General features: G+C 42.7%; 1 pseudogene; it reads left to right on the top strand.

The window, feature by feature from the left end:
* The first annotated feature begins 7,435 nt into the window (after nucleotides 1–7,435).
* LOC140235038 (paraneoplastic antigen Ma3-like) lies at nucleotides 7,436–8,875 on the top strand (annotated as a pseudogene).
* The last annotated feature ends 2,939 nt before the right edge of the window (nucleotides 8,876–11,814 follow it).

The raw sequence follows: 11,814 nt of genomic DNA, 5'->3' as shown, positions 1-11,814 counted from the left end.
TACTGCACACCACACATTGTTGCATTTCCCGAGATTTGCAGCCACCAGGAGAGCAACAAACTTCTCATTCACAAACCTTCCAGTACAGAGAGTAGGAGAGACTACACATAGTTTCATTTCCTGAAATTTGCTGCTGCAAATAATAAATAAATTTATTTCTTATCTGCAAACTCCCTGTGTGGAGACTGGCTAATGGATGGTGCAGGCAATTGATGTTATAGCTTTAACATGTGTGTGTGCCAGACAGTGTTGGCTGGGCAGGAATGCTCCACAGGATGTGGATTTGGTGCACTGTGGCCGAGGCTTTGATTCCATTGACCAGGATAATGATATGTTCTAGAATGCCTTGAGCACCACTACATACTAGAAAGGCTCTTTTAGGGCTTGTCATCAGTACTTCATCAGCAAGTTTCATCATTAATTTTCCTGCATTGCAACTTACAGGGGAATTTATCCCAAACGTGTATATATGTGAATTCAGTGTATCCAGAAGTATTTGTAATAGAGCACGTCAGTTATCTTTGAGCAAAATTGGGCAGTTTATTTAAAGAGTTGGGAACTTTTTTCATGTTGGTTATACGTTATCATCACTCTATAAGAACACTACAGCGATTAATTTTATTGTAGTGGAATGCTATAGAAAAAGTAACGAGATACTTTCACAAGATTTTATTTTTGTATGAAAAGTTCACATTCCTTCAGCTTGTTAGTAGCTTGTGTCTAGGGGTAATACATTATCATGTATCACACCCCCTGCCTTCTGATGGAAGTAAGTGAAGTGCTCTTTCATCATGCTAGAAAAATTAATATTGATATATAGTGCATTCTCATTGAAACAAAGTCCTGGGGACTGGCGGTTTCTTTCATTATATCAGAATTTCATCGAATCTGAATGGTCAAGTACTGTATATGAAGGGAATGGTAATTGGGGGACCTGAATTTTTACTTTGCTGTACTATAATGAGAATTTCATCACAACCCTGTTCATTATAACAGGAGTGCACTGTATGTGCAATTCTCTGTACATTTCTTTTTATTGTTCTACAGCTGACACAATGAACTTAACGTTTGAATGGATCATCCCATTTTCCATGAACTTCACTAATGTGTTCTACTACTATTTTTACATTTCTTGAATCCACACATATATTAAAGGTGCATGGTCCCGGTGTTTTAGTCAAATGTGTACGCGGGCGCACGGCGCAAGTTTCCCATAGAGACTTGCGCTATCGACTTCTCTTTGGTGCTTACGCTTTGGCCCACTTTCCCGAGTCCGAAGAAGTCCGATTCAGTGTAGCCAGTGGTCCGATCACAGTTCGGCTCATGAATCGGCTAAGGGGAATGACAGCTTTAGCAAACTTCTTTTGTGATGTCACAATAACAAGCACATATGCACGCACCCTGGCATTACTACAGACTGCGCGATGCGCAAAGAAGACAACAAAGGCAACGTTACTTAGCAACACCTATGCACTTTACTCTTGATGACAGCTCAACTTCGGTAATCTTCGCATCAATGCTAACGGTGATCGGCAGTATCATCAACAGCGCCATCTACACTACCGGGACTATGACCCTTTAATATAATATGGACTGGCCTTGAGGGGGATACATTTATTGCCTGAACTAGAATTGTATTGCACGAGTCTTCGACTCGGGCAATACTATTCTAGTGAGGGCAATAAATGTCCATATTATCATTATTACCCATTTTCAGGTATAATAGGCATCTTCGAGCAGTTACATTACTATGTAAACTTCCCGATTTACTGTAACAAAATCCACTCGGCGTCAGGTCGAACCCTACACCACTGCGCTCAACTACACCCATATGCTTGCACACAACCCCATGCACAATCAGGTACGCCGCCCGCTCACACAATCGCAGCGACCGTCCTCGTTTTTACGTGCTAACGGTTGGGAATTATTTGCCTGTCATCGCGAAACCTCTCCGCGAGCGATGCATGTGTCGCAGATTTGTGAATGCACACCTTGTTTTGTGTACGGTGTGTGTAACCGACACACAGCGACGTTCTTGAATGTCTTCTCTTCGTGGCCTGTAAAGTACCAACTGCAATTGCCTCGCAAAACTACCTCGTATGGGTAATAATTGTGCATATAGTGTATTACCAATGTCATTTCTACATGTTTAAGAAATACCTCTGGTGTCTCATTATGTAAGTCATACACTGTAGTTGTCTCTTAGATATTGACCTGTCATTTAGATATTCATTTGATGCATTGGAAAAAATTCTGCAATGATATTATGCCATTCCTCGACATGCATCCACACACCACCACACATAAAATCTGTTCCATGTACTCTGAGCAGTAATGCATCATGAACTTAACCCCATTGTGCCCAAAATCTTGTAAACCAATTTATGTATCAATGTACCATGCAAGATAAAATTGTCTTCTTCTGTCGTATGATGCAATACAACGGGGTGGGTGAGGGGTTATAGACTCATAAGTTGATATCTAAGCTGCGGATCCAGTTCAGGGCAGCATCACTTGCTTGAACAAGTTCTTTGAGCCCGCCTGGGAACTTCCACAGGTGGCAGTCTTCCACAATGTGACGCAGGGTTTGGTCAGAATGGCCACAGTCACATGCCAGGCTAGCCGAGAACCACCATTTGTGTAGATAAAATTGTGAACAATATTCAGGCTGTTTCGTATAAGAATGACAAGTCAGGATTTGACTGTGAAACCGAAGTCCTGACCTCGTGGCATTGTATCCTAATCTTAATTTCCAATTACTTCGTTATATTACATTTGTTTATCACATACCATTATTTTCAATGCTTGACCTCAATCTGATCCGCCTCATATGTCAATCTGTGAAATCATAGTACAGCCTTGTATTGGGTTTATTCATTCATTCATTCATATTCATTTTTCATGATATTAATTATAAAACTAGAGAAGTACTCTGAGAGCGCAGACCTCCGCCAAGCATGCAGCTCATTTCCAATACAGATCTTGTTCTTCCATAGAGATATCAGTGATTTCCACCCATACGTACTTATACATGTACTATAGCATGCTGAAAGCCTCCCAATTTCCTAATATAGAAGCCTTTGTTACGTCATAAACCCTCCGCTGCACAGTGCGCCGTGCCCTAGTAGAAACTAGAGCACGCACCCTAGCATGCAAACCTCAAATATGCGCAGCCTGAACTCCCAAGTTCATTGATCCTACCTGCCAAAATGTCAAAAATCCTTCATTAATTCCCCCAAAATTCTCGGATCACTACCAAAAGTTAATCGTTTGTTACTCGTGTCATTCTCAACCTTTCCTGCAAGTTTCATCCAAATCCATTAACTACTTTTTGAGTTATTTTGCACATGGACAAACGAACGAACAAACAAACCAACAGTAACGAAAACATAACCTCCCTTGGCGGAGGTAATGATTTGCATCAGAAGTGTCTTTGTACATGACACAAATTCACAATTTGATCCAACCTTTGACCTTCCTGACTATACTGAACCCTGCACGGGATGGTCTGATTGCCCACTTCTCATCAGTTTTAAGCAACATCAGACGAGAAATATCCTATTCCATCTTTTGAACCTAAATGAAGCTGTCACTGGATGTACCAGGTATGTGTATACAGTCAACCTTGGCTAAGTCGAATTTAATATCCTGAACCTTATGAACCTATATGAAGCTGTCACTGGATGTACCAGGTATGTGTATACAGTCAGCTTTGCCTAAGTCTATTTGGACTGATCTATTCGGACTGAAGAAATAGCTTTGACTTATGAGGGATTAAAATCGATAAAATATAAAGAGGATTTTCTTAAAGACCTTCAACTTCGGCGATTATTTGACTTACTTGAGGTCGACTTACACAAGGTTGACTGTATGTTCATGAAAAATTAGAATACGAATGCTGTTACATGATGGATATGTAGCATCAGTTGCCACTACATTACATTCCGACAATTAGCAGTATCAAATTTATCCTAAATGATCAAAAATTGAAGGAAACTATGGCACTGAGAGCTGGTTCACCACCACAAGATTATCATTCAGAGTTTACAGGAAAACAAAATTCCCTCGGTTTCTCCGTTTGCCAATACTGTAGTTATCAAAACAAAAGTCCTACTGTGAGCGATTTTGATAAAGTCTTGCAAGGTAGCTGTTGTAATTCAATATGAACCAAGTTATGCCAAGTATGAGGGACAGTATCAAATTATTCTCAAGATGAATATTTTTCCTCCCTCCTTAATCGGTGAGTTGCTAAATTACATCAGCAAGAAACACAAACAATGCCTCTGGCCAGTTGGAAAAAAAAAGTAGAATACAAATTTGCCTAAATTGCCACTATCGTTATCCTTTTGTTTTCATATTTTCATATTCAAAGGAGCAGTGAAGTAGAATGCAAAAGAATTTGGCAGTTGGAGAATAGCTGCAGGCAGCTGTTCAGACTTAGAGGGAATGCAACCAAAGTATTTACATATATATGTACATAACATACATATATATGAGAGAGAGAGAGAGAGAGAGAGAGAGAGAGAGAGAGAGAGAGAGAGAGTGAATGCAGCAATAATGTAAAACACAGCAGTGAAGTCTGAGGAAAATTGGACAATCCGTGTAAATGTTAATGAATTTTCAAATTTTGGGTGCTGCCTTCACTGGATGAGAAGACTACAGCAGTTCATAATTTCAGTGCAGGACGACATAAAGGAAATATAAAGATAATTGCATAAAATTTCTCAATTTTTTTTTTATGTCGTTGTCCTTGCAAGACGTGAACTTTTCTAGTTTTCTCATCCTGCAATGGCGGCACTGAAACTTTAAAAACTCAATTTTTGAACGGATTATTGGATTTTTCTTAAATTTCACTTATCTGATCTACTAATATAACTGTATTCACTTGATCTAGTGTACGTACATGTATATTAGGGTGTCATTCCCCTTTAAAGTGGCATTGATTTTATACATGGTTTCATGACATTAAGCATTATGGTGTTTGAACATGCTTTGCTGAATACATATGCTACCCAGCACCATTGGTGACGTGTGTACTGAAAGTAAGATAGTGAGAGGTTCTGTACATCATACACATGTATTTAGTCACTCGTGGTTTAACAGAGGATAAATGTATGATAAAAATGTACTGATGTATTGGGGGATGGATAGAATGGCTTGACAGTTTAATGAATAAAAGACTATGTTCATAGATTACATAGCATATGTCTCGGTGAAGGCAGGATGAATGAATGTACAGGTGAATAGCATGGATGGATGGATGAATGAATGAAAGTATGAAAGAAAGTTATGAGGTGACTAATGAATGAAGGAAAGAGCTTGTGAATGGTGACAAGACAGTATGGATGGAAGGATGGATGGGTGGATGAATGATTGAATGAATGTACTGTATACAATGGCAGCAATGAAAACAAATGAATGGATATAAGAATGTTTATATTCTGAATGGTGAATGGATAAGTAATCGGTCAAATGAACAGATCTTATGATTGTGTCATGTATACATGTGTATTGAAGATGTATGTTATTATGTTTCAGGGTGTTGTTGGATGAAAGTGATTGCATGCAATCAAAAGGGCATTGGCTCTCTTCATTTGCATTTCTTTCTCACTCTTTAGGTGCACTCTTCCACATTTACTAGCTGTGAATGTATACACATTTTATACAGTAATGACACACACCACACAATTATACAATATTGAAGTTTGCACAAAGTGAAAATATATTTACATTGTATCTACATTTTCAATAAGCATGATAATTTGATCTATCCCCGAACTGCTATGAGCAAATAACGTAAACTGTGTAACTGATGTCACTGAGAATTAAACGAACAATGATTTGAAGGAGAGTGCAGACTGGTACACATACTTCTACATTAAAAAAAGAAGAAGAAGAAGAATAAACAACAACATATTTTGTTGCACAAATGTTGGTTGATCACAATAGCCTGGCAAGCCAGAGGGTTTGATTAGACAAACGAGGTACCAATATCTGAGTAGTGGGGTTTACAGAGGGAAACCTCCCATATGCAGATATGGACGTCTACTGTGTCGCTTCTGCTGCATGTGGGCCCCAGGGCCCTCTTCAGTGGCCTAAAAATGGCCTCAGATTAAACATTCTACGTACCACATCAAACCAAGTGGAAACTCTTAAAAGAGGCCACCTAGAGAGATACATACAGTTAAACTCGCCTAAGTCGACGTCGCATATGTCGAATAATCGCATAAGTCGATGATTTTAAAAAGTCCCGATTTTTCCCCATTGACTTACGTGTATTAATTCACTCACAAGTCGAATTTTGTAAGTCGAATACTCACCTAAGTCGATGAAATTCCAAGAACACTTTCACGGAAAAACCATTGAATTCACTGTGCCTAAGTCGAATAAGATTTTATCGTTTAATAAATCACTGTCATTTATTATTCATTATTTATTACTCATTATTATTTTGTTTGTCAGATGAGTTTGAGGTGACAAAAAAAAAAATCTAAAGTATCAAAATTCAAAGCGATCACACCGCATGCGATCGTTGAACTCTCTTCGTGTTTGGAGGTCCGCTGGTACAGCCCTGTCAGCTGTCGCGCTACGTACGTACGTACAGCGACTGGGCTGTGTATTGCTCCACTCGCAGTAAGGCGTTCGTACAGTACACATGCGTTCATTTACATGTACAGTATGGTATTGAGCTTTGCAGTGTAGCTTGGCATTTGCAGCGCTGTGCAGTGGAGTGGTATGGATGAAGCTGCTGAGTTTTCAAAGCGGAAAGTAGGAGGAAAGTTACGGGCACGGGTAAATCAGAATTGCACCTCTACACGCATTTCAAGCCACGGTATGGTAAACTGGAATCAATCACTACTCAAATGTCGTTCATATTCACTTCCCCAAGGTTTAACAAGGGTGTAAAGTAATCGGACCTGTGCCAATACTAATGCACTGTCCATAAAAAGTTAGCCGGGGCCCTGCCGGGCGACCCGTGCTGCGGCACACCGCTCCAACTCTCGGCTTCAGAGTAGACAACATACATGTACATCATACATTATGTACGTGTTGTGTAACTGTAAGTCGATTTTTTTCGACTTACGCACAAGTCGAAAATCGCCTAAGTCGATGTGTTTTGCTCAGTCCCGAGAAGATCGACTTATGCGAGTTTAACTGTACTAAGCTTTCTCCAGAATGTTGTCAGACTACTTGTAGATTCCTGCTTCCTTGGAGACCCATGGTCACTGTTATTGACATCCCCTCCATTCATCCCTCCTCTGACATTCGTACCCCATCTGTTTTACAGCAACCCCTTGATCAGTGTTCTAGTAACCCCCATCCCCCCCCCCCCCCACTCACAATTTGTCTTAGGATTCCCCCTTCAGTCTTTAGTCCCAGTAGCCAATGGCCAATCATTAGCTTATGGGTATTGAGACTGGTCAAGTCCTGCGAAATGCCCTTGCTGGTTTTAGACTCTGTTGGTGTAAAAAAAAAAAAACTCAAGGAGATTAGAGCAGAGAATGCCCTCCTACTTGCAACAGGTCCAAAAACTGCGAACAGAGGTGTTTGCACTGGCATTGTCAGAGCTATATCCCACATTACTTGAAGTGTTAAGACAGGATGATCCCGATACATGGGAAACATCACTCCTGTGTGAATTTGAAGATGCAGTTGCTATGTTAGGATTGCAAGCACAGATTGTCATCCCAGTAGATGGGGAGACAATGAGCAGTGCAGTTGGATGGTTTAGAGCCAGTCCAAGGACATGGGGTCGGTGTCAAGGACCTGAGGGAGAGAGGTTTAGTTAGGGAATGGAGAAAAGCAGGACATAGAGGACAGTACGTCCAGTCTCAAGACATCCCTACAAGTAATAACCTTCTACCCCCTTCCCCTGGTAGTAGTGAACCATCCCTTTCCTTCCCTGATCGAGACATTCCAGTTTTAGCAGCTTCACTAGCACGGTGTGGGCTGACCACAGGGTATCGGAAACTTCAATGCTTCTCCCGTGCAAAAATGGCAGTGCGTGACGAGGATAGCTACCCCATCTGGATAGAGCACGTTGAGAGCCAGATGGAAAAGTTGCAAACTCTGGATGATGCTGAACGGCGCAAAGCGCATTTGTGAATCATTGCATCAACCTGCATTGAGTAGCATTACCGACCTTACGCGTGAGAACCCCTGCTCTGCAGAATGCTTCTGGGCTCTGGATCTGGCTTTTGGTGACACCGACAGAGATGATGAGCTGTTTGTCAGATTTCATCAGACAGTCCACGCAGGAGGCGAGTCCCCTTCTGAGTATGTCTCTCACCTACAGGAAGTTATGTGTCATGTGGTTAGGCGAGGAGTTGTCAAGCCACAAGATGTCAACAAGGTGAGACTTCAGCTGTTCATCATGGGCATTCTTCACCATGAAATGCTCTGGGTAAATCTACATACAGCTCAGAGAGCGCCTGGAGAAACCACCATCCTTCCTGAAACTCTTGTCTTCAGCGAGGAAGCAGAAAGAGGAGGAGAGGGTGAAGAAGTCACTGTCTGCCTCAAGACCTGTCAATACAAAACCAAAACAGGCTGCCCACCATAAGGTAGAACCCTCTACTGTGCCACCCCACACAGCTTCCCAACCCCATGCCCTTCCCCAGCCAGTACATCCACCAGCACCCCAGCCTGCCGAAAATTCCCCAAAAGCCCAGTAATCCCAACAGAGTGTGACTGGTGTTGTTTGTTTCAAGTGTGGAGAGGAGGGCCACACGAGTAGAAACTGTCAAAATTCTGCCCCCATGGCGTATTGAGCAAAAGACTCATCAATTACATCCTTGGCAACCAGGGAAATGAAAAAGGGTACCCGGGAAGGGGAAAACCAGGGGCCATAGAGTCATTATTGGCACAAATTTGAGACTTTTCAGACATTGCTTCGAATCTTGTAAGAGGATGGCTGAAGCACGCTTCGCCCAGTCATTACAAATTAGTGCTACTTGCAGGGATATTTATGCCAGCATATCCAAACAAGAGAAGGTGTCCCCAGATGGCAAAGTGGGCACTGCTAGGACCAAGAAAGGACATATTACACAATTACCTCCTCACTCCCAAATCTGTAATAACCTCCCACATTAGGAATCACTGAAAGAAGAAATGACTGTTTTCATAGAGTCCACTTCCCATAACACTCTTTCAAGTGGGTTACAGATAGCTCCAGGAAATCAGACTTTTTGTCAGGTGGTGCGATAGGAAAGGTCAGGGTGCTGGTGACCAATAGTAGCCCTGAGCCTATCGTCCCTGGCAACTGCCCCATAGTAGATGCCTATGTCCCCGACAAGTGTTTCCCTACCCCTAGCAGTTTCTCTACCCAGACTCACAGTTACACCAAGGCAACACACTCCCAAGTAAGTAAGTGCAAATACAGGCAATAACACCCTTCCCCTCAAACTGATATTAGTGGTTTGCCAATTATTTGGGGCCCTATTTCCCCTGAATGGAACAAAAGGCTGTTCAATCAGTGCAGGCAGAAGAGTGATGTGTTTTTCAGGCATGAATTTGACTTAGGCAGTACAGGCTATGACGAGCATCAGATTTGTGTTAACGATGACACGCCATTCCATAGGAGGTCTCGGAGGGTGCCTCCCTCTGATCTTTGGGACTTGCAACAACATCTTCAGCAGCTGTTAGAGAACAACATCATTAAATGGGATGGCTAGTTACTGATCAGTGGGAATCAGTGGGAATGCTGGGGAATGATTGTTCTAATCCTTGTGGGATTCATTTAAGAGTACGTTATATATATATACAATTTGTATATATATGTTGTGTGAAAATTATTTGCTTCAGAATGGTCTCATATTCAAGTAATGTGCAGTTTAATTTTTTCCAGGTTAGCATGCCTGTACAGTGTCGGGGCGATCGTTAACGGCCCGTTAACGATCACCCCGTCACTGTACAGGCATGCTAACCAGAAATAATTTTCACACAACAATAGATTTATAATGTATTCTTAAATGAATCCCACAAGGATTGGAACTATCATCCCCCAGCATTCCCACTGATTCCCACTGATCAGTTACTAGCCATCCCCTTTAAGGATTCTAAGAGTCCCTATGCCTCCTCAATCGTGCTGGTGCAGAAAAAGAACGGTACTTTGAGAATATGTATCGACTACTGCACACTAATTGCTGCTACTGTTCCTGACCAGTACACAGTCCCCCTGATACAGGAGGCCATCGATTGCCTGAGTGGCAGTAAATGATTTTCTGTTATGGACTTAAAGTCAGGATTTTACCAAATCCTGATGCTTGAATCTGACAAGGAAAAGACAATCTTCACTTGCCCTTTGGGGTTTTACCAGTTCGAGCGTATGCCCCAAGGGGTGAAGAGAGCACCAGCAACTGTAGTATATTATGTTCCCTGGCAGAGTTTTGCAATTTTGGGACATCGCTGGATGTTATGCTACAGGATCGCCTGGTTTGCGGTGTGCAGGATGACCGCATCCAACGTCAGCTTCTTGCTGAGAAAAGCTTAACTGTCAGGAAGGCTGTGGAAATTGCCACCAGTATTGAAATGACTGCCAATAATGTTTGGGACCTCCAGACACTGCAAGCTCTAAGGGAGGAAGTACATCAAATGGCTTCCTCGCCTTTAATATTAGCAGCGTGTGTCTAAGCAAGAGACGCGGAATACCGGCCAAAAGTGGTGGCCAGGTGAAAGCGTTAAAAGCTGATGACGATGACACCAATACGGAAACAGCGGACAAGATTTCAGCTTCACCACCAGCAGAGTACAGCAATCTCAGGCCGTATAGAGTGGATGACAAGTTAGATGTGCCCCCACTGATAGTAAACGTCAATATCGACAGCCAAGAGGTCAGAATGGAAATTGACACCGGTGCATCTATTTCGCTCATGTTGGAGACGATGTTCCTGACATATTGGCCTAAATGACGACTTAGCCCAACAACTATGAAGCTGCAGACTAATATCAACCATGAATTGGAAGTTGTGGGTGTGGTCGAGGTGCACGTCGCTCACAATGGCCAGGTGAAAACGCTCCTGCTCATCGTGGTCAAAGAAGATGGTCCCATCTTCCTTGGTAGAAGTTGGCTGCATGAGCTCAGGCTTGATTGGGCAAGTGTGCATACCATGAACGCTGCAACCACAACTGACGTCAACGAAATCCTGCAACGTCATGATGCGATATTTCGTGAGGAATTAGGCAAGTTCACAAGTCTGCAAGCCATGATTCATGTGAACAAGGATGCCGCGCCTCGCTTTTGCAAAGTACGGGTGGTGCCGTATGCGATGTGGGACCTGGTGGAGGAGTTGGAGAAGCTGCAGCATGACGGGGTAATTGAACCAGTCCAGTTTTCGGAATGGGCCGCACCCATAGTGCCCGTGATGAAAGCTGATAAGGAGTCGGAAACAGTGCTCCTCCTCGACACGCTTGAATCATCGCCCATCACGACAGCCGACATTTGGAAGTGGACACACCGTGACCCGGTCTTGTCTTGCGTGTTAACCTACGTAGAGCACGGTTGGCCTGAACAGCGAGAGGAAGTCGATGTCGACATGAAGCCTTATCATGTGCGCCGTGACGAGCTATCAATGCTAGATGAGCGTGTGCTATGGGGAAATCGTGTGATTGTTCCTATCCAGGGGAGGAAGCAAGTGTTGGAGACGCTCCACACGGGACATCCAGGCGTGTCTTGGATGAAAAGTTTCGCGAGAGCGTTTGTTTGGTGGCCATTAATGGATCACGACATCGAAAATACAACATGAAAGTTGTGTAGCAAGTGCCAAGAAAATCAGCCGATGCCGGCATCTACACTGCTTCATCCATGGCAGTGGC

The sequence above is a fragment of the Diadema setosum genome, chromosome 11 (genome assembly GCF_964275005.1).
Source record: "Diadema setosum chromosome 11, eeDiaSeto1, whole genome shotgun sequence".
Lineage (NCBI taxonomy): Eukaryota > Metazoa > Echinodermata > Echinoidea > Diadematoida > Diadematidae > Diadema > Diadema setosum.
The sequence above is the reverse complement of the archived record's forward strand: the minus strand, read 5'-3'. Positions and strand labels throughout refer to the sequence as shown.